The sequence below is a fragment of the Theropithecus gelada genome, chromosome 20 (assembly GCF_003255815.1).
Source record: "Theropithecus gelada isolate Dixy chromosome 20, Tgel_1.0, whole genome shotgun sequence".
In the NCBI taxonomy this organism is placed as follows: Eukaryota; Metazoa; Chordata; class Mammalia; order Primates; family Cercopithecidae; genus Theropithecus; species Theropithecus gelada.
Genome location: NC_037688.1, coordinates 53,547,890 through 53,571,187, shown reverse-complemented (window position 1 = coordinate 53,571,187; position 23,298 = coordinate 53,547,890). Strand labels below are relative to the sequence as shown.

Sequence of the window (23,298 nt, the reverse complement as noted above, 5' to 3'; positions counted from 1 at the left end):
GGTCTTTGATAAAATTCAACATCCCTTCATTTAAAAAAAATCTCAATAAACTAGGTATTGATGGAAGATATCTCAAAATAATACAAGCTATTTATGACAAACCCATAGCCAATATACTGAATGGGCAAAAGCTGCAAGCATTGCCTTTGAAAACTGGCACAAGAGAAGGATGCCCTCTCTCATCACTCCTATTCAACATAGTTTTGGAAGCTCTGGTCAGGGCTATCAGGCAAGAGAAAGAAAGAAAGGTATTCAAATAGGAAGAGAGGAAGTCAAATTGTCTCTGCCTGCAGAAGACATGATTCTATATTTAGAAAACTGCATCATCTCAGCCCAAAAACTCCTTAAGCTGATAAGCGACTTCAGCAAAGTCTCAGGCTACAAAATCAATGGGCAAAAATTACAAGCATTCCTGTAAGAACTCACTTCTGCTATTCATTGTGCTCCTGATTTCAATGCATTTTTCAAGTGCCCTCCTACAAGGTGCCTGGCCTTGGTGAGCATTGTTGTGGAGGAGGCCTTTGCCAGAAAAATTTGTGTAAAAATCAAAACCATGACAATTTCTTACTTGAGACAAAAACTGAAAGACCTAGGGATCACCCAAGGGGTAGGACACAAATAAATATCTTAAAATATTAAAACTCATCTGACAATATGAGTGGACATGTCCCACTTTAAAACGAAAGAAAGTAAAATATTTCTGTTACTCTGCGATACTGAGTTCAGATTTTTGTGTAAATATGTAATTTTTTGTTTTTTCTGAGACAGAGTCTCCCTCTGTCGCCCAGGCTGGAGTGCAATGGCATAATCTTGGCTCAGTGCAACCTCTACCTCCCAGGTTCAAGCGTTTCTCCTGCCTCAGCCTCCTAAGTAGCTGGGATTACAGGCACGCGCCACCATTCCTGGCTAATTTTTGTATTTTTAGTAGAGATGGGGTTTCACCATGTTGATCAGAGTGGTCTCGAACTCCTGACCTCGTGATCCACCCTCCTTGACCTCCCAAAGTGCTGGGATAACAGGCATGAGCCACCACACCCAGCCTGCAATATTTAATATTTATTGATGTTATAACATGCATACAGAATTGCATGCATGCACAAAGCATTTATGTAAAAGTCCATGTATAATTAGAAAGTAAATACCGGCCAGGCACGATGGCTCATGCCTGTCAACCCAGCACTTTGGGAGGCCGAGGTGGTTGAATCACCTGACGTCAGGAGTTCGAGACCAACCTGGACAACATGGTGAAACCCTGTCTCTACTAAAAAGACAAAATTAGCCAAGTGTGGTGGTGCACGCCTGTAGTCCCAGCTACCCGGGAGGCTGAGACAGGAGAATCACGTGAACCTGGGAGTCTGAGACAGGAGAATCACGTGAACCCAGGAGGTGGAGGTTGCAGTGACCTGAGATCGCACCACTGCACTCCAGCCTGGGCGAGAGAGTGAGACTCCATCTCAAAAAAATAAAAAGAAAAAATACAAAAAAGAAAAGAAAAGAAAGAAAAGAAATGAAAAGGAAGAAAGAATGGAAGGAAGAAAGAGGGAGGGAAGAGACAAATATTCCTGACAAAGGAATTTCAACAATAAAGTTGAAATATAGTTTAGTGTTTGTGTAGAGATTTTGATTCTTGCAATATCCAGTATGTTTCCCAAAGTTACTTGGGTCAGGACTTTTCATCCCCAAACCTGGTAAAATAGTTAGTATGTCATACATTTGGAATATAGTTTAATTCATCTGTCATTGTCTACATTCTATTTGAATTTATTCAGCAACTTGGACTATTGAAAAAAAATTTTTTTTTTTTTTTGAGATGGGAGTTTTGCTTTGTTGCCCAGGCTGGAGTGCAATGGCACAATCTCGGCTCACTACAACCTCCACCTCCCGGGTTCAAGCAATTCTCCTGCTTCAGCCTCCCGTGTAGCTTACAGGGATTACAGGTGCCTGCCACCGTGCCCAGCTAATTTTTGTATTTTAGAGATGGAGTTTCACCATGTCGTCCGGGCTGGTCTTGAACCCCTGACCTCAGGTGTTCCACCCACCTCGACCTCTCAAAGTGCTGGGATTACAGGCATGAGCCACTGCAGCAGGCCTGATTTTTTTTTTTTTTTTTTTTAGGCTTGTTAAGTGATTAAAGGCAATTTTATTACAGCAGCATGTACTTACTTTATTCTAAAAGAATAGAATTCATAAACAGCAACAGCTTTTATATTTGTTTGCAACCTGCAAAATTGAGTTATTTTGCTGATATAAAATGCTAAGAACTCACTTGAGGACCATGCCACCTTCTGAAAAGGCCACACACCTGCTTCTTAAATGTGTTAAAGTTACAGCGTGTCCCAGACTCGTCCAGAGCAAAATAAGCAAGGAACTGACTGCTCTTGACTGTCCCTTTCCCAGCAATAGCACTGATTGTGTTGGGAAAAGCCACAGAGCAAGGCTGCACAGCCAGATGGAGGAGACTTTTTATTTAAAGGCAAAATACCCAAATGGCTCTCTGGTGTAGGTGATTTCTACTTTCACACTCAGCTTGTACATGATCCCCCAACCTTAATTTCTTTCTCCTTCAGGGGCTGATTTGGATTGACTTGTTGAGAATGGTATCCATTATTACTGAGTCAGGAGAGAAAGGGATTTCTGTGGTTACATGTAAACTTGTGATAGGTCTGCAGAAGTTACAGGTGAAGAGAGTAGTGAGGAATTCAGCCACGATCCATCTATGTGAAGGTCACACCAGCTTCATTGTACACTTTGAAGACTTTCTCAATGGCATTGACATAGGCAGTTGTTCTCAGGTCCAATCTCAGGTTATACTTCATGGCTGTGCACAAAATTTGAGCAGGCCTGAGTTTTAAAAAAATTTATACAGAAAAATTTGTTCTTTGTGGTGTACAGTTCAACAGGTTTTAACAATGGTCTTGAGTCATCTTTCACCTCTGGAGTATCACACAGAACTTTTTTTTCACCTACCAAATTTCTCTTATGCTGTCCCTTTCAGTAAACAACTTTCCCCATCCCTTCCTTTGGCTACTACTGCTCATTTTCCATCTCTATAATTTTGCTCTTTCTTACAATGCTATAGAAATAGATTTATATAATTTACAGTTATCTCTCAGTATGTATGGTGGATTTTTTTCCAAATTTCTGAAAATATGAAAATCTGTAGATGCTCAATCTCTTATATAAAATGGTACGCTATTTTTATATAACCTATGCACGTGAACTTTAAGTCATATCTAGGTTACTTATAATACCTAATGCAATGTAAATGCTATGTCAATAGTTGTTATCCTGATATTGTTTAGGAGATTCTAACAAGAAAAATAATGCCATAGGTTTAGTATGGACGCAATCATCATAGGCCTAATTATATTTTTTACCCTTGGTTGGTTAAATCCAAGAATACAAACTTCATGGATACAGAGGGCTGAATATATAGCTTTTTGGATCTGAATTCCTGCACTTTGAAAATTGAAGTGTTCATCAGTGATATTGGCTTAATTTTTCTTTTTCGGTTGTGTCTTTGCCAGGTTTTGGTATCAGGATGTTGCTGGCCTCATAGAATGAGTTAGAGAGGAGTTCCTCCTTTTAAATTTTTTTTTTTTTTTTTTTAAAGAATAATTTCAGTAGTAATAGTACCAGCCCTTCTTTATATATCTGGAGAATTCAGCTGTGAATCTGTCTGGTCCTGAACTTTTTCTGATTGGTAGGCTTTTTATTACTGATTCAATTTCAGAAGCCATTATTGGTCCGTTCAGGGTTTCAAGTTCTCCCTGGTTCAGTCTTAGGAGGTTGTATGCTTCAAGGTCTTCTAGTTTGTGTGCACAGAGTTGTTCATGGTAGCTTCTGAGAGTTTTTGTGTTTCTGTGGAGTCAGGGGTAATGTCCCCTTTGTAATTTCTGATTGTGTTTATTTGGGTCTTCTCTTTTCTTCATTAGTCTAGCTAGTGGGCTATCAATCTTTTTTTTTTTTTTTTTTTTTTGAGACGGAGTCTCGCTCTGTCGCCCAGGCTGGAGTGCAGTGGCCGGATCTCAGCTCACTGCAAGCTCCGCCTCCCGGGTTCACGCCATTCTCCTGCCTCAGCCTCCCGAGTAGCTGGGACTACAGGCGCCCGCCACCTCGCCCGGCTAGGTTTTTGTATTTCTTAATAGAGACGGGGTTTCACCCTGTTAGCCAAGATGGTCTCGATCTCCTGACCTCGTGATCCGCCCGTCTCGGCCTCCCAAAGTGCTGGGATTACAGGCTTGAGCCACCGCGCCCGGCCTTATCAATCTTATTTATTCTTTCAAATAACCAACTTCTGGTTTCATTGCTCTTTTGTGCAGTTTTTCGTGTCTCAATTTCATTTGGTTCAGCTCTGATTTTGGTTATTTCTTGTCTTGTTAGTTTTGTGTTTGATTTGCTATTGTTTTTCTAGTTCTTCTAGTTGTGATGTGAAGTTGTTAATTTGAGATATTTCTTACTGTGGGCATTTAGTGCTTTAACCTTTCCTCTTAACCCTGCTTTAGCTGTGTCCCTGAGTTTCTGGTATGTTGTATCTTTGTTATCACTGTTTCAAAGAAATTCTTGATTCCCGCCTTAATTTCATTGTTTACCCAGAAGTCTTTCAGGAGCATGTTGTTAATTTCCATGTAATTGTATAATTCTGAGCATCTTCTTAGTGCGGATTTCTATTTTTACTGTGCTGTGGTCCAGGAGTGTGGTTGGTATAATTTCATTTTTTGAATTTGCTGAGGATTGTCTTATGGCTGATTGAAAGATTGATTCTAGATTCTGTGCCATGTGAAGAATGTATATTCTGTTGTTTTTGGGTGGAGAGTTCTGTGGATGTCTGTTAGGTCCAATTGGTTAAGTGTTGAGTTCAGGTTCCAAACACCTTTGTTACTTTTTTGCCTCTGTGATTTCTCTAATACTGTCAGTGGGAGTGTTGAAGTCTCCCTCTCTCATTGTCTGTTTATCTAAGTCTCTTCATAGGTCTCTAAGAGCTTGTTTTATGAATCTGAGTGCTCCTGTGTTGGATGCAAGAAATTATTATTTTCTGTGAGAGTGTTTGTTCAAAAAGCAACTCCACCCTTATCTGAAGCCAGAAACTCTGTTTTGCCTGCTTTTTGAATTTTTAAATAAATGAAATGAGACAGCATGTATACTTCTGCATCTGGTTTCTTAGTGTAACATTATGTTTGTGATATTTATCCACTGTATTCATTTTTTAAAAGCTACACGCATACCCCAAAGGATTGCATGTTCAGTTTCAGCCCAGCACAACAAAGTGAATATTGCAATAAAGCAAGTCACATGCATTTTTTGGTTTTCCAGTGCATATAAAGTATGTTTACATGATACTATAGTCTATTAAGTGTATAATAGCATTATGTCCAAAAAAATACACACCTTAGTTTAAAATACTTTATTGCTAAAAAGTGCTAATGAACATCCGAGCCTTCAGCAAGTCATAATATTTTTCCTGGCTCAGGGTCCCTCCTTGATGTTGATGGCTGCGAATCAGGGTGGTTGTCGCTGAAGGTTGAGTTGACTGTGGCAGTTTCTTAAAATAAGACAGCAATAAAATTTGCCATACCAATTGACTGTTTCTTTCACCCAAGAGTTCTTTGTAACATGCAATGCTGTTTGATAGCCTTTACATAGAGTAGAACTTCTTTCAAAATTGGAGCTAGTCCAGGAGCAGTGGCTCACATCTATAATCCTGGCACTTTGGAAGGCTGAGGCAAGAAGATGGTTTGAGCCCAGGTGTTCAAGACCAGCCTGGGCAGCACTGGGAGACCCTGTCTCTACAAAAAATTTAAAATGACACATGTGTGGTGCCCACACTCACATTGGTTGTGGCAGTAGCAGTGACAGGGCACCGGTGAGGGCGGGCTTGTTAGTGTTTGTGTGTGTGTTCATGCCTGCAATGGCAGTGGTGTAGCAGGGGTGGATTGCCGGTGTTTGTGAATGCATTTGTGCCAGCAGCAGCAGAGGCACAGTTGTGGGCATTTGTGTGTGTTTTCATGCCAATGGCGGTGGCAGAGCAGGGTGCCCACCCATCAGCAGGGGAAGGGTGTTGGGGTGCCCTCACAATGGCAGTGGTCAAGTGCTGTGGGGTGTATGTGCTCATGTGCCCCAGTGGGGGAGGCAAGGTCCACCCACATGCAAGCACATCAGCAAAGCAGTCGCGGGGAGAGGGTGTTCTTGGGAGAGTTCATACCAGCAAAGCAGTAGGCGGAGGCTGTAGTGGGGGTTATCTGTGAGTGGGCTCGTACATGTTGGCAGTGGTCAGTCTGCTGGAGCTGTCCAACAGTCAGGCGCAGTCTTCCAGCAAAGGAGCTACGATGAGGGCCCCAGGGAAGCACCCTGATTAGGCATCTGAGGCTGTGCTGCAAATGGGTGTAGCCATGCTGGGCCCTCAGGAGAGGACAGCAGACAGGAGGCTGCTCAAGTCAGACTAGCCCATTCCACTGCAAGACTGTCTTGCCCTGTCCAGGTATGACAGTTACTCTAAGGCTAAAGTCTCCCAGAAGGGCATGACAAACCTTGGTGGATGGGCATCCTTGGTCGTGGCCCACTGCAGCTATTTCCATGCCAACCTCTCTGGGTTCTGCACAGGCTAGAGTCCAGCCCTTGCCTCCTATCTAAGCGGCTCTCTCTGCCAGCTCACGTGTCTGTGGGGGTTGTAGGACCTCCTGCTTCTAGAATTTCAGAGGTTTGCCGTGAGAGTGGGTCACTCCTCACCTGCTCAATCCACCCCTTCTCCAAGAGTCACCGGGGGCCAGGAATGAGTTCCAATGCTCAGCAACCCTGTGCAGGGTTCCCAGCATCCTCCCGCTTCAGCCCAGCATCTGTGTTCTCCCTCCGTCTACTCTCAATGCCTTCCCTCCAAAGATCGGCTCAGAGTGTGCCCATCTTCCTGATGTCTTGGTCTCCCGGTGGAAGATGTTCCTCCTTGCACCCAGTCAGCATTTTGGCTCCCCAGCGGGTCATTTTCTCTTAAAGAAAATTTTAGTCAATTCTCATTCACTCCCCATTACTGTCCCAACCTTAGACAATCATCAATCTATTTTCTGTTTCTAAAGGTGAGCCTTTTATAAAAATTTCTTATAAGCAAAATAATTAATTAAGTAGTCTTTTGGGTCTGATTTCTTTCACTTGGCTTAACATTTTAGAGGTTCATTCCTGCTGTAGTATGCATCACTGCTTCATTCCTTTTGATTAGTGAGTAATACTCTGCTGTATGGCTATGGCACGTACTAATTTTTCTTCCACTAGTTGATGGATATTTGGATTCTATTCATTTTGGCTATACGAAGAGTGCTAATATAAGCATTCACATATGAATCTTTGAGTGCTGCAGATTTCCATTCTTTTGGGTATTTACCTGAGGGTGGGATTTCTGAGTCATATGTAAAACCATGTATAACTTTATGAGGAATTGCCTTTTTCTTATGTGTTGGCTGCACTATTTTAATTCTCATCAACAATGTGTGAGGATTCTGTATTCTTCACACTTTAGTCAACACTTGTTACTTTTTGATATCGTAATCTATTGAGCAATAACTATTATCTCATTGTAGTTTTTGTTTGTTTGTTTAGACAGGGTCTTGCCCTGTCACCCAGGCTGAAGTGCAGCGGTGCCATCTTGGCTCACTGCAGCCTCCACCTCCAGGGCTCAGGTGATCCTCTCACCTCAGCATCCTGAGTAGCTGGGACTACAGGCGTGTGCCACGACACTTGGCTAATTTTTGTATTTTTGGTAGAGATGAGGTTTCTCCATGTTGCCCAGGCTGGTCTCAAACTGCTGACCTCAGGTGATCCACCTGTCTTGGCCTCCCAAAGTGCTGGGATTAGAGGCATGAGCCACCGTACTCAGCAGATTTATTTCTAAATGTTTCTTTCTTTGATGCTGTTATTAAAAGAATTGCTTACTTTCAGATTTTTCATTGCTCTCATATAAAAGTACAATTCAGTCTTACAGGTTGTTTTTGTATCTTGTGACCCTGGTGAGCTTGTTTATCAGTTCTAGTGGGTTTTTGGGGAATACCATGCTAATATAGATGATTATGTAAGTTTGTAATAGAATATGGTTCTACTTATTTTCTAAACTAGAAGATTGTTTGATTTTTAGATTTTTAAGCCAACATCACATTTGCAAAATAATCCCATTTGACAATGGTGTTTAATGAGTTTCACATTTTGCTAGATTCAGATTCAGTTTGCTAGTTTTTTTTGTTTTTGTTTTAGAATCTTAGTGTCTGTATGCATGAAGGATAAAGATAAGTCATTTTTTATCTAGTAATGTTTCTGTTTGATTTTGGAATCATAGTAATACTGATCTGATAGAATGACTTGGGAAATGTTTTCACTGATTCAATTTTTTGGAAGTATTTGTGAAAAGTTAATTATTATTATTATTAATTATTAATTATTAATATAATATATAATTATTTAATATATAATTAATTAATATAATATAATAATAATTATTATTATTTGAGACACAATTTTACTCTTGTTGCCAAGGCTGGAGTGCAATGGTGTGATCTCGGCTCACTGCAACCTCCACCTCCCGAATTCAAGCGATTCTTCTGCCTCAGCTTCCCAAATAGCTGGGATTACAGGCATGCACTACCACACTTGGCTAATTTTATGTTTTTAGTAGAGACGGGGTTTCTCCATGTTGGTCAGGCTGGTCTTGAACTCCCGACCTCAGGCGATCCATCCACCTCAGCCTCCCAAAGTGCTGGGATTACAGGTGTGAGCCACCACCCCCGGCCCAGTATTAATTCTTTATTGAATGCTTAATAGAATTTACCGGTTAAGCCATTTGTCCTGGGGCTTTTATTTGTGTAAAGGTTCTAATTAATTTGATCTCTTTCTTTGTTATAGATCTATTAATATGTTGCATTTATTTCTATGTAGAGCTATTTATATATTTTATTTCTTCTTAACTTTTTTTTGAGAATTTGTGTTTTTCAGTGTATTTATTTTTAATTTTTAGTATTTCACATTTCTACTGTTTCTCTGCAGTTAACAAGAAATAATCAGAAAGAATATTGTGTGAGAATAAGCCTTTGGAACAATTAACAAATTACTCAAAATTTCTTGTGTTATAAAAGATTATGACTCTAATTGTTATAGTTAATGCTGATATTTTTTAAAAAATTTCAATTTGGAGGTACATGTGAAGGTTTGTTATATAGGTAAACTCATGTCATGAGGGTTTGTTGTACGGATTATTTCATCACCCAGACATTAAGCCCAGTACTCAATAGTTACCTTTTCTGCTTCTCTCCCTCCTCCCACCTTCCACATTCAAGTATATATCCCAGTGTCTGGGAAACATCTTTCTTCATGAGTTCATGAGTTCTCGTAATTTACCTCCCACTTTTTTTGTTTGTTTGTTTGTTTTTTTGAGACGGAGTCTCACTCTGTTACCCAGGCTGGAGTGCAGTGGCATGATCTCAGCTCACTGCAACCTCTGCCTCCTGGGTTCAAGCGATTCTCCTGCCTCAGCCTCCAGAGTGGCTGGGATTACAGGTGTCCACCACCACACCAAGCTAATTTTGTATTTTTAGTAGAGATGGGATTTCTCCATGTTGGCCAGGCTGGTCTCAAACTCCTGGCCTCAGGTGGTGATCCTCCTGCCTTGGCCTCTCAAAGTGCTGGGATTACAGGGGTGAGTCACAGTGCCCGGCCTACCTCCCACTTTTAAGTGAGACCATGCGGTATTGGGTTTTCTGTTCCTGGGTTAGTTTGCTAAAGATAATGTCCTCCAGCTTCATCCATGTCTTTGCAAATGATGTGATCTCATTCTATTATGCTTAAATAATATTCCATGGTGGGCATGTACCACATTTTTTTTTTTTTTTACTGCACATCACTCCTTTATTATAGTGATCTGGGAAAAGCATTTAGTACAGTTATGCTCAGATGAACACTGGACCCATGTGGCAGGGCCAAGCAACTAGAACATGATTTAGAAATCAGTGAAAGACACACTTGGACAGGACCAAGGGGCGTTTCACTGCCACGAAACGAGGCAAGAAGGGATTCTCACACACACAGCAGGAAGCACTCCTGCCCCCCAGAGGTCAAGGAACTGATCCCATACTGGTATGAGGAATGGCTTATTTTCTGATGACCACATGTGGGACTATTTCAACCGCCACAAGAAACCCCAGAAGGGTTATTGTTTTGCATTAATTATATACACTATTTTTTTGTAATAAAAGTAAATGTAACACATAACTAAATTCAGGATTGATCCCAAACTTCTAGAGCCAACTCCTCTGGTGTCAGTGAGGAAACAGTTGTCATATCACCATGCAGGTTACATTCATCTTCCACTGGAATGACTAGAGTCCCCAGGCAGTGGCCTGACTGCAGAAGAGCAGAGGACTGGCTCCTGGGGACAGACGGGCTCTGTTGCTTCTCCTCATTGGTCATGGCTTAGCATGGTTCCTCCCCACAAGTGCTTAGTAAACAAAGAACTCGCAAAAACCCAAGTCACTACCTTTAAACTCTGTTGGCTAAGGGGAGCTTTTCCACAGCTTGGACTGAGAACCTATGCTCTAGAAGTGCCATTCTGACTAGATTGTATGAAGGGAGTGGGTGCAGGAGACAAAAAGGCTAAAATGAAAATGGGAGCCACTGGTCCCCATCTGCAGCTACAACTCAAGATGTCTACCGATGTGGTCAGTGTGACATGTGCAGGTGGGAGGGGCAGAGGGACAAGATGGGCAGGAAGGGTGCTCCTGGGGACAGTATCCTCCCTGCTGGCCTTCACTTCTTGGCCTTGCCCTGGGCAGCCACAGCTTCCATGGCTTTGCCCACTGTCTCTATATCCCCCAGGAACTGCATGGGCTTGATAGGCTTCAAGTTCTTGTCCAATTCATAGACATTGGGAATACCAGTCAGCAGGTTCAGCTCCATGATAGCCTCTTTAGAGAGACCCTCCAGATGCTTGACAATGCCCCGGAGGCTGTTGCCATGGGCTGCAATCAGTACACATTTCCCCTCCTTGATCTGGGGAACTATTTCTTTATTCCAGAAGGTCAGAGCTCTGGCAACAGTGTCCTTCAGACTCTCACAGGAGGGTAGCTGATCTTTTGTGAGGTCTGCATACCTGCGATCCTTACTGATGTTGCTGTAGAAAGGGTGGTCGGGCTCCATCGGAGGTGGTGGGACATCATAGGAGTGCCTCCAGATCTTCACCTGGGCCTCACCATGCTTTGCTGCAGTTTCTGCTTTATTGAGAGCTGTTAGACCCCCACATTGCCGCTCATTGAGGCGCCAGGTCCTCACCACTGGCAGCCACATCTGATCAATGGCATCTAGCACTGTCCAGAGGGTCCGGATCGCTCTCTTCTGCACTGAGGTGAAGCAGATGTCAAACTCATAGCCAGCATCTTTCAGAGCCTGCCCGCCGTGCTTCGCCTCCTCGGGGCCCGCTGGGCTCCGCTGGGTCAGCGTGGTACCAGCCGCTGAAGCGGTTGTCCTGGTTCCATGCGCTCTCGCCGTGCCGGATGAGCACCAGTTTGTAGGCGGCCATGGCCGTGGGCTGGGGATGCGGCCTGTACCGCATTTTTAGTATCCAATGTCATTGATGAACATTTAGGTTGATTCCACATCTTTACCATTGTGAGTAGTGCTGCAGTGAACATTCACATGCATGTGTCTTTATGGCAGAATAATGTATATTCCTCTGGGTATATACCCAGTAATGGGATCGCTGTGTCAAATGGTGGTTCTGCTTTTAACTCTTTAAGAAATTGCGATACAGCTTTCCACAACGATTGAACTAATTTACACTTTCACTAACAGTGTATAAGTGTTTCCCTTTTCTCCACTACTTCACCAGCATCAGTTATTTTTTTTTAACCTTTTAATAGTAACTAGCCATTCTGAATGGTGTGAGATGGCGTCTCATTGTGGTTTTGATTTGCATTTCTCTAATGATCAGTGATATTGAGCTTTTTATCATATGCTTCTTGGCCGCATGTGTGTCTTTTTTTGTTGTTGTTTTTTGAGACAGAGTCTCGTTCTGTCACCCAGGCTGGAGTTCAGTGGTGCGATCTTGGCTAACTGCAACCTCCGCCTCCCAGGTTCAAGCGATTCTCCTGCCTCAGCTTCCTGAGTAGCTGGGACTACAGGCGCATGCCACCAAGCCCGGCTAATTTTTTGTACTTTTAGTAGAGACGGGGTTTCACCGTGTTAGCCAGGCAGGTCTTGATCTCCTGAACTCATGATCTGCCCGCCTTGGCTTCCCAAAGTACTGGGATTACAGGCGTGAGGTGGCGCCCAGCCCTTATGTCTTCATTTCAAAAATGTCTGTTCATATCCTTTACCACTTTTTAATGGAGTTGTTTGTTTTTCTCTTGCAAATTCATTTGAGTTCCTTACAGATGCTTGTAGACCTTAGATGCATATTTTGTCTTTATTGTTGTTCTATAGCTTTCTTAGGCATATAATTTTTGATTGACAGTTTTTTCTTTGGGGAGTGGGAAAAAAGTTTCAAATGGAATTGAGAGACTTGCAAGAAGGCAAACAAATCAAGTTCCAACAAAGCCAACTGGATTGAGAAACCAAGTCATATTGATTGCAACAAATGATATGTTGGACTGGGTTAGAGAGAGCAGGAAAAAGTAAATTTGTGGACAATAGAAGTCTGTGGGCTGGGTAGCCCTGACTGAGGTCAAATGGAGAAATTTCATCAGAATAGGAAAGGTAGCACATTATGCTGAACCTAAACAGGCTGAGCTGCTGCCCTATGCTAAGATTCATAGATTTATAAGAAGAAATGTCATGATGTTATCATCTAACAATTTAATAGGTATTATTTGTTAAGGAAGAGGATCATATATGTGTAGTCATAATTATGATTAAGTTAATGTTATGTTTAGTTATGATTAAAATTGTGTTTGATGGATATCACAAGGGCCAAAAATAAGTGGCTACTGTTAACAAGTGGGTGCTTGACTGATAAATGTGTGAAATCAAACACTGCTGTGAATAGAAGCAGCAGAGGAGACTGAAGAATGAGGGGTGGAACACAACAGCAGGATAGCTTGATACTTTACATCAAAGTAAGATCTCGGCGGGGCGCAGTGGCTCACACCTGTAATCCCAACACTTTGGGAGGCCGAGGCGGGCAAATCACGAGGTCAGGAGTTTGAGACCAGCCTGACCAACATGGTGAAACCCCATCTCTACCCAAAATACAAAAATTAGCTGTGTTTTTTTAGCCCGGCTAACTTTTTGTATTTTTAGTAGAGACGGGATTTCACCGTGTTAGCCAGGATGGTCTCGATCTCCTGACCTCATGATCCGCCCGCCTCAGCCTCCCAAAGTGCTGGGATTACAGGTGTGAGCCACCATGCCTGGTCAAGCTGGGACCATTTTTAAGTGATACATTAAGAAAGGTTCAGAAAAGCAAGATAAAACCTTCCAAAGATGTTCACATACTAATTCCCCAGATACTGGGAATACGTTAAATTCTATGGCAAAGAAAAGATAAGATTGCAGATGTGATCAAGATTGCTAGTCTGCTGTTGAAACATGGTGAAATTTTCACAAATTATCACCATGGGTCCAGTATAATCACAAGGGTCCAGAAATGTGGAAGAGTGATGGAGAACAGAATGTATCAAAGTGATGAGATGTGAGAATGACTCAGCTGAATAGCTTGTCAATTGCTTGCTTTAGTGATTCTTTTCATATTAGAATAAATTTTCATTTAATTTAAATGCATAAATACCTTTGAGTAATTTTATTTGTTTTTGTATTTGTTATGAGATAGGGTCTCATTCCATTGCCCAGGTTGGAATGCAGTAGTGCAATCATGGCTCACTGCAGCCGTGACCTCCTGGGCTCAAGCAATCTTCCCACCTCAGCCTCCTGGGTAGCTTGTACTACAGGTGCATGCCACAACGTCTCACTAACTTTAATTTTTTTGTAGAGATGGCACCTCACTATGTTGCCAGGCTGGTCTTGAACTTCTGGCCTCAAGCAATCTTCCCACCTCAGTCTCCAAAAGTACTGGGATTACAAGCATGAGCCACTGTGCCTGGCCCTTTTTCTGAGTCATTTTGTTTGTCCATCACTGTTCTGGGTGCTAAATGTGATAGGAGAGAATGTAGAACAATAAGGATATGATTTCTAAAAAGTGAGGCTCAGGTATAGTGGGAGTACAGGCACTGTGCACTGTATGATTGTAGAAGTCTTATTGTTTTACAAAGATAAATGATTTGGTGTGGAAAAGAATGCAGAAACTGGATTCCCAAGAACTCATATGCAGGCTTAACAATGAATAAGTGGGGAAAAAGATGATGATGGTAACAATTTTGAACACTGAACAACAAACATTGATAAAATGGGATCTATTGTTTCTTTTATTCCAGATATAGAAAGTATGTTTCCTCTATGCCATTAAGATGAAAATGCTTTCTACTTATGTTATCGTTAAAAACGCCTTTGTTTTTCAAGCTGGCGTTGGATTCTCAGCCAACACCTTTCTCCTTTTCTTCCACATCCCTTACGCTCTTCTGAATTGCAGGCCTAAACCCCGTGACTTACTCATGTGTCACCTGGCCCTCATTCACATTCGGATGCTCCTCGCTTGATTTTTTGCCTCTAGACATGTTTGAATCACTGCATTTTGGGAATGACTTTAAGTGTAAGGCACCTTTTTACACAAACAGGGCAATGAGGGGCCTCTCCATCTGCACCATCTGCCTTCTGAGCACGCTCCAGGCCGTCAGCCTCAGCCCCAGCACCTCCTGGATGGCAAGGTTTAAACATAAATCAACAAATTACATTATGCATGTTTTCTTTTTTGGGGTGTTCTTCAATTTGTCCTTCAGTAGTTGGCTAATATTTTTCTCTGTGCATTCTTCCAACATGACCCATATCAAGCTACTGAATGTCAGTAAATACTGCTCACTTTCCCCCATGAACTCCATAATCAGGGGAGTGTTTTTCACTGTGACATTGTCCAAGGATGTCCTGTGTAGTACTTATGCTGCTCTCGAGTGCATACATGGTGATTCTCCTGTCCAGGCATTGGAGGCAATCCCAGCACCTCCACAGCACCCACCTCTCCAAGACCCTCCCCAGAGAAAAGGGCCACCCAGACCATGCTGCTGCTGGTGAGTTTCTTTGTGGTCATGCACTGGGTGGACTTTGTCTTCTCAATCTTTTTAACCCTACTATGGACGTATGACCCATACGTTGTCCTGAGCGTGCAGGGAGCTGTGCTGAATGCCTATGCTACTGTTAGTCCTTTGGTGCAAATCAGTTCCGATAAAACAATAATCAATATTATGCAAAATTGCAATAGAAATACCATTAATTTTTAGTAAGTCAGCGATGAAAAATGTTCTCTGAGAAAAGGGTCTTCAGCCATCAGTCAAACTGTTCAAGTACCACTGAAATGTTTAAATTTGATTTAATTGAAATATAAAGAATTATACTTTTATTATCTCTAAATACTTTTGAAACCTATTCTACCAAGGAATTTTTAGTTTCTTTAGTTCAGTGTCTACGATAGTTGATATCCCCATATTAAGTCTCTTACTCTTTTTCATTTTAATTTAATACCAGAAAATGTTTCTTTCTTCTTGAAGTGTACCCTAAAGAAGATTCTATTGGTAATAAAATCTCTCAAAAACTTCACTTTGGAAAATATTTTAATTTACTCTTATTTATGAAAAGTATTTTAGGCCAGGTACAGTGGCTCACACCTGTAATCCCAGCAATTTGGGGGCTGAGCTGGGAGGATTGCTTGCGGGCTAGAGTTTGAGATCAACCTGGGCAACATAGTAAGATAGTAAGATCTCACCTCTACAAAAATAGATTTTTAAAAATCAGCCAAGCATGATGGTGAGTGCCTGTAATGCCAGCTACTCAGGAGGCTGAGGTGGGAGGATTCCTTGAGCCCCAGAGGTTGAGGTTGCAGGGAGCTGTGATTGCACCACTGGCTTCAATCTGGGTGACAGAGCAAGACCTCATCTCTAAAAAGAATTTTAAAATGAACAATGAATAAAAATTAAACATTTTAGCGAAATATTCAATTCTAGCTTTAAATCATGCTTCTTTGAAAAACCTTTTTTGTCTCTGTAAAAATTATGCCAATTTACAAAGACTTCATGACTAAAACACCAAAAGCAATTGCAACAAAAGCCAAAATTGACAAATGCTGCACAGCAAAAGAAACTATCATCAGAGTGAATAGGCAACCTACAGTATGGGAGAAAATTTTTGTAATCTATCCATTTGACAAAAGTCTGATATCCAGAATCTACAAGGAACTTAAGCAAATTTACAAGAAAAAAAAACACAACCCCATCAAAAAGTGGGCAAAGGATATGAACAGACACTTCTCAAAAGAAGACATTTATGTGGCCAACAAACATATGAGAAAAAGCTCATCGTCACTGGTCATTAGAGAAATGCAAATCAAAACCACAATGAGATACCATCTCATGCCAGTTAGAATGGCAATCACTAAAAAGCCAGGAAACAACAGATGCTGGCAAGGATGTGGAGAAATAGGAACACTTTTACACTGTTGGTGGGAGTGTAAATTAGTTCAATCATTGTGGAAGACAGTGTGGTGATTCCTTAAGGATCTAGAACCAGAAACACCATTTGACCCATCAATCCCATTAGATTGTGGTATGGCTGCAATACTAGGCAGTCATAAAAAGAATGAGTTCATGTCCTTTGCAGGGACACAGATGAAGCTGGAAGCCATCATCCTCAGTAAACTAACACAGAAACAGAAAACCAAACACTGCATGATCTCACTCATAGGTAGGAGCTGAACAATGAGAACACAAGGACACAGGGAGGGGAACAGCACACGCTGGGGCCTGTTGCGGGGTGGAGGGCAAGGGGAGGGAGAGCATTAGGACAAATACCTAATGCATGCAGGGCTTAAAACCTAGATGATGGGTTGATAGATGCAACAAACCACCATGGCACATGTAACAAACCTGCACGTTGTGCATATGTATCCAGAACTTAAAGTAAAATTTTAAAAAATTATACCAAATTAGATTTTAAATTTAATCTAAAAGTTATTTTAAATGGTCTTAAATAAAATTTACATATGACTAGATATTAGTTTGGTTATACAATCTTTTCTCACCTTTTTTGGAGTATGATTGACAAATAGAAACTGTATTTAAAGTGTAAAAACTAAAATATATGTTTTGATATATTTATATATTGTGAAACTATTACCACAACAAAGCTAATGAACATATCTGTCATGTCACATAGTTACTATATTTTAGTGTGGTAAGTTCATTTGAGATCCATTTTTCTTAACAAAGTTCAAGTATACAAGATGTAATTATTAAGTATAGTCATGATGCTGCACATTGGGTCTCTAGTATTTATTTATCTTGTGACAACAGGGTTGTACCCTTTGACCAGTATCTTTCATTTTTTCCCAATCCCTCAGCCCCAGGTCACCACCATTCTGCTCTCTGTAACTATGAGTTCTACTCTTTTTCAGATTCCTCATAAAATGAGTTCACACAAAATTTGTATTTTTATGTCTGCCTTATTTCACTTAGCATAATGTCTTCAAAGTTCATCTATGTTATTGCAAATGGCAGGATTTTCTTTCTTAGGGCTGAATAGTATTTCATTTGATAGACAAATAGATATATTAATAGATATTTCATATATTCTTTATCCATTTATCTGTTGATAGACATCTAGGTTGTTTTTATATCTTGTCTATTGTGTGTAATGCTGATATCTCTTCAAGATAGCAATTTTATTCCCTTTGGATATTGTTAATGGTTTGAATGTTTGTCCCCTCCAAAACTCATGTTGAAATTTGGTTGTGGCAAATGTGGTTGTGAGGTAATAGGGCCATGAAAGCTCTGTCCTCACAGTTGGGTTTAATGTCACTATCATAGGGTTAGTTTGGTACCTTGTGCCTTTGTTTTTCTGCCACATGATAGTATAGCAAGAAGGCCCTCACCAGATGCCACCACCTTGATCTTGCACTTCCCAGCCTCCAGAAGTGTGAGAAAATAAATATCTATTTATTGTAAATTACCCAGCCTCAAGTGTTCTGTCATAGAAGCACAAAATGAACCAAGGCAGATAAATACCCAGAGGTGGGATTGCTGGATCATGTGGCAGTTCTAGTTTTAATTTTTTGAGAAAACTCCATATTGTTTTCCATTTTGGCTTTATCCATTTACATTCCCACTAACAGTGTGCAAGAGTTCTCCCTTCTCCACATCATCATTAGCACTCATTATCTTTTGACTTCTTAATAAATACTATTCTGACAAGCCTGTGTGAGGTAATAGCTCATTGCAGTTCTGATGTGCATTTCCTGATTATTTGGGATGCTAAGCATCTTTTCAAATGCTTGTTGGCCATTGTACGACTTCTTTGGAAAAATATCTGTTCAAGTCCTGGGTTATTTACTTATTGATGTTCAGTTTTAAGAATTCCTTACATATAATCTCATTCTCAGATATACAGAATTTTTCTCCAATTATACAGACTGACTTTTAATTTTGTTGATTGTTTTCTTTTGCTATGAGAAACATTTTAGTGAACGTGGTCCCACTTGATTGTTTTTTCTTATATTGCATGGGTTTTTGATGTCAAATTCAAAAATTCATTGTTGAGACCAATGTCAAAGCCATCATTCTCAGCAAACTAACACAGGAACAGAAAACCAAACACTTCATGTTCTCACTCATAAGTGAGAGTTCAACAATGAGAACACATGGGCACAGGAAGGGGAACATCACACACCACAGCCTGTTAGGGGGCGGGGGGCAAAGGGAAGGAGAGCATTAGGACAAATACTTAGACTTAAAGCCTAGATGACAGGTCGATAGGTGCCGCAAACCACCATGGCACATGTATATCTATGTAACAAACCTGCACATTCTGCACACGTATCCCAGAACTTAAAGTAAAATTTAAAAAAAAGAAACTTTTCCCCAATGTTTTCTTCTAGAAGTTTTATGATTTCAGATGCTATATTTAAGTTTTCACCCAATAGATATAACTGTATTTTACCAATTACAAAAAAGGTGGAAAAAATATTTTCTCAAGAGATATAGAATTGTAGAGACAAACTCCTGAAGTTGTTTACATCAATGCTAGGAAATGACATGTGAAAAAGTTTATCATTTAACCAAATAGTATATTTCATAACCAGATGTGAGGTTTTCCTTCGGGAACCACTGATTGTTCCACCCTGCCAGTGGGACTACTAAAGAGAATGCTGGCTATTAGAAAACAAACTGCAGGCCGGGCACAGTGGCTCACACCTGTAATCCCAGCACTTTGGGAGGCTGAGGCGGGTGGAACCTGAGTTCAGGAGTTCGAGAGCAGCCTGGCCAACGTGGTGAAACTCCATCTCTAATAAAAATGCAAAAATTAGCCAGGTGTGGTGGCGGGCACTTGTAATCCTAGCTACTCAGGAGGCTGAAGTAGGAGAATTGCTCGAACTCGGGAGGTTGGAGGCTGCAGTGCGCCGAGATCATGCCACTGCACTCCAGCCTGGGCAACAGAGTAAGACCTCATTTCAGAAAAAAAAAAAGGAAACAAGCTGCACAGAGGACAGAAAGTATGTAAGCGTCCACAAAACCCATCTAGGATCAATCACCAAAATCTAGGATCAGTCTGGGTTTCCTCCTCCTATCACAAGGGATTTAATCTTTCTCTCGTGGCTTATCTGATTTTTTGTTGCGTTATTAATTTCTTATTGGGTAACTAGAAAATGATTTCATCATGCATAAATGCCATTCATTTTGTACTACTCTACAAAACATATCATGCTTTAATTTTCAGTTGTCTTGGTTTGGGGTTGCAGACAGAGTGTGTGTCATGGCTACATAAACAGTTACAACATACATTGTGTGCACCTCAGCCTGACTACTCCAAAATGGACAGAAGAACAGGTGGTGATTTTCTTATACAAAACATGATAGTTAATTCTTTCACTTATTCCTGCCAAAATGTCTATGATCACAGAACTCTTCTGATTCCCACTTCAATACCAATTCATATGTTGTAATATTTGTCTTGAAATTATATATACTGGGCCAAGCATGGAAGCTCATACCTGTAATCCCAGCACTTTGGGAGGCCGAGGCAGGCAGATCACTTGAGGTCAGGAGTTCAAGACAAGCCTGGACAACATGGTGAAACTCCATCTATACTAAAAATACAAAAATTAGCTGGGCATGGTGGTGCGCATCTGTAATCCCAGTTACTCGGGAGGCTGAGGCAGGAGAATTGCTTGAGCCCAGGAGGTGGAGGCTGCAGTAAACCAAGATTTGCGCCACTGCACTCCAGCCTGGGTGACAGAGCAAGACTCCATCTCAACATCTGTTAAATGCATAGTGTTGGCAGAAGAGCTGAGGCAGGGCTCACTTGTCTGACATAATGTAAAAAAGTCTTGGAACATGTCCTGGGTCCAGGGTCTAAAACCCCTTGTGGCCTATGGAACACCAAGCTCTGTGCCGAAGGGTGGAAGGCTGCCCTGCTGCACTACAATCTAAGCACAGGGCAAAACACCCTTTGTGGCTTGGAGAGAACCCAGGGCTCAGGGCATAAAACCCCTTGTAGCCTCTGGAATGTGTCCAGACTTGCTGGCCTCTTGCTCCTTGCTCTCCCAAGATCACAAATTGATTGTATCGTGAATTGGAAGAACCTGTTCTCCCTTATCTCAAGTAGCAGAGTATATGCTAAAGCGTCATAGCTACGCTTGATGCACCGCTACCTTTCTACCCCCACATCCTCACATCCTCACCTGTCTATCCCTACATCTGCACATCCTTACCACCTGCTTCTTTGTTTGATTACCAATAAATAGTGTGTGCTCCCAGAACTTGGGGCCTTCACAGCCTCCATATGCTAGCATTGGACCCCTGGACCCACCCTATGTACTCTTAATTTGTCTTGTTTCATTCCTTTGACTCCGCTGGACTTCATAGCCCCCATGACCTGGTGTTGGGTTTGATCACCCCAACACGTAGTTTGCAAATATTTTTTCCCATTCTGTCGATTGTGTGTTAATGCTATTTCTTGTGCTGTGCGGAAGCTTGTTAGTTTAATTAGGTCCCACTTGTCAATTTTTGCTTTTGTTGCAATTGCTTTTGGGGTCTCTGCCATGAAAAGTCTATGTCCAGAATGGTATTTCCTAGGCTTCCTTTTAAGGTTTTTATAGTTTTTGGTTTTATGTTTAAGTCTTTAATCTATCCTGAATTGATTTTTGTATATGGTGAAATGAAGGGGTTCCATTTCAGTCTCATGCGTATAGCTAGCCAATTATCCCAGCACCGCTTACTGAATAAGTACTTCTTTTCCCATTGCTTCTAATTGTCACCTCTGTTAAAGATCAGATGGTTGTAGGTGTGTGTTTTTATTTTTGGGTTCTCTAACCTGTTCTATTGATCTATGTGTTTGTTTTTGTACCAGTACTGTGCTGTTTTAGTTACTGTAGCCTTGTAGTATAGATTTAAGTCAGGTAATGTGGTGCCTCTGGCTCTGTTCTTTTTACTTAAGATTGCTTTGGGTATTTGGGCTCTTTCTTGTTCCATATGAATTTTAGAATGCTTTTTTCCAATTCTGTAAAAACTGACAACAGTAGTTTGACGGGAATAGCATTGAATCTGTAAATTTCTTTGGGCAGCATGGCCATTTTGACAATATTGTTTCTTCCTATCCATGAGCGTGGAATGTTTTTCCATTTGTTTGTGCCATCTCTGATTTTTTTCCAGCAGTTTTGTAATTCATGTTGTGAAGATATTTCACCTCCCTGTTTCACTGTATTCCTAGGTAATTTTTCTTTTTGTGGCGATTGTGAATAGCAATGCATTCTTGATTGGGCTCTCTGCTTGGATGTTGTTGGTGTATAGAAATTCTAGTAATTTTTGTACATTGATTTTGTATCCTGAAATTTTTCTGAAGTTGTTTATCAATTCTATGAGCATTTGGGCAGAGAATATGAGGTTTTCTAGGTATAGAATCATGTCATCAGCAGAAAGAGATACTTTGATACTTTAACTTTCTTGTTCCATTTGAATGCCTTTTATTTCCTTCTCATGCCTAATTGCTCTGGCTGGGACTTCAAGTACTTTTGAATAACACTGGTGAATGGGAAGCCTGACTCTGGTTCTCAAGGGGAGTTGGTCAGGCTTTTGTCCCTTCAGTATGATGTTGGCTGTGGGTTTGTCATAGATGACTCATTATTTTGAAATATGTTCCTTCAATGCCTAGTTTGTTGATGGTATTTAACATGAGGAGATGTTAAATTATATTAAAAGGCTTTTCTGTATCTATTGAGATGATCATGTGGTTTTGTTTTTAGTTCCGTTTATGTGATGAATCATATTTATTGATATGCATATGTTGAATCAAACTTGCATCTGAGGAATGAAACTTGCTTGATCATGGATAACTTGCTTTTTGATCTGCTGCTGGATTTCATTTACTAGTATCTTATGAACATTTTACATCTACGTTCATCAGAGATATTGACATGAAGCTTTTTTTGTAATTTTTGATTATGCCTCCACCAGGTTTTGGTGTCATGGTGTTGCTGGCCTCATAGAATGAGTCAAGGATGAGTCCTTCCTCCTCAAATTTTTGGAATTGTTTTGGTAGGATTGGTACCAGCTCTTCTTTATATGCCTGGTAGAATTTGGCTGTGAATTTGTCTGGTCCAGGACTTTTTCTGGTTGGTAGGTTTTCTATAACTGATTCCCTTTTGGAAGTTGTTATTGGTCTGTTCAGGTATTCAACATTTTCCTAGTTCAATCTCAGGAGGTTGTATGTTTCCAGAAATTTATCCATTTCTTCTATGTTTTCTAGTTTGTGTGCATTCATATTAGTCTCTGAGGGTTTTTAAAAAATATTTTTGTGAAGTTAATGGTAATGTTACCATTGTTATTTCTGATTGTATTTATTTGGATCTTTTCTTTTTGTTTATTAGTCTAGCTAGTGGTCCCTCAATATTATTTATTCTTTTAATGAACCAATTTTTTGTTTCATTGATTTTTTTATATGGATTTTCCCATCTCAATTTCATTCAGTTTATCTCTGGTTTTGGTTATTTCTTTTCTTTTACTAGCTCTGGAGTTGGGTTACTCTTGTTTTTTGGTTCTTCCAGAAGTGATGTTAGGTTGTGAATTTGAGAGCTTTCTGACTTTTGATGTAAGCATTTAGTGTTATAAACTTTCCTCCTAACACGACTTCAGGTGTGTCCCAGTTTTCATTTGTTTCAAATAATTTCTTGATTTCTGCTTTAATTTC

General features: G+C 40.7%; 2 pseudogenes across 1 annotated transcript; one reads left to right on the top strand and one right to left on the bottom strand.

Moving 5' to 3' along the window:
• Positions 1–9,862: 9,862 nt before the first annotated feature.
• On the bottom strand, positions 9,863–11,542 carry LOC112614324 (annotated as a pseudogene). The gene has a single exon (XR_003117066.1). The product of XR_003117066.1 is annotated as a phosphoglycerate mutase 1-like (transcript).
• Positions 11,543–14,423: 2,881 nt separating this feature from the next.
• On the top strand, positions 14,424–15,347 carry LOC112613882 (annotated as a pseudogene).
• Positions 15,348–23,298: the final 7,951 nt, after the last annotated feature.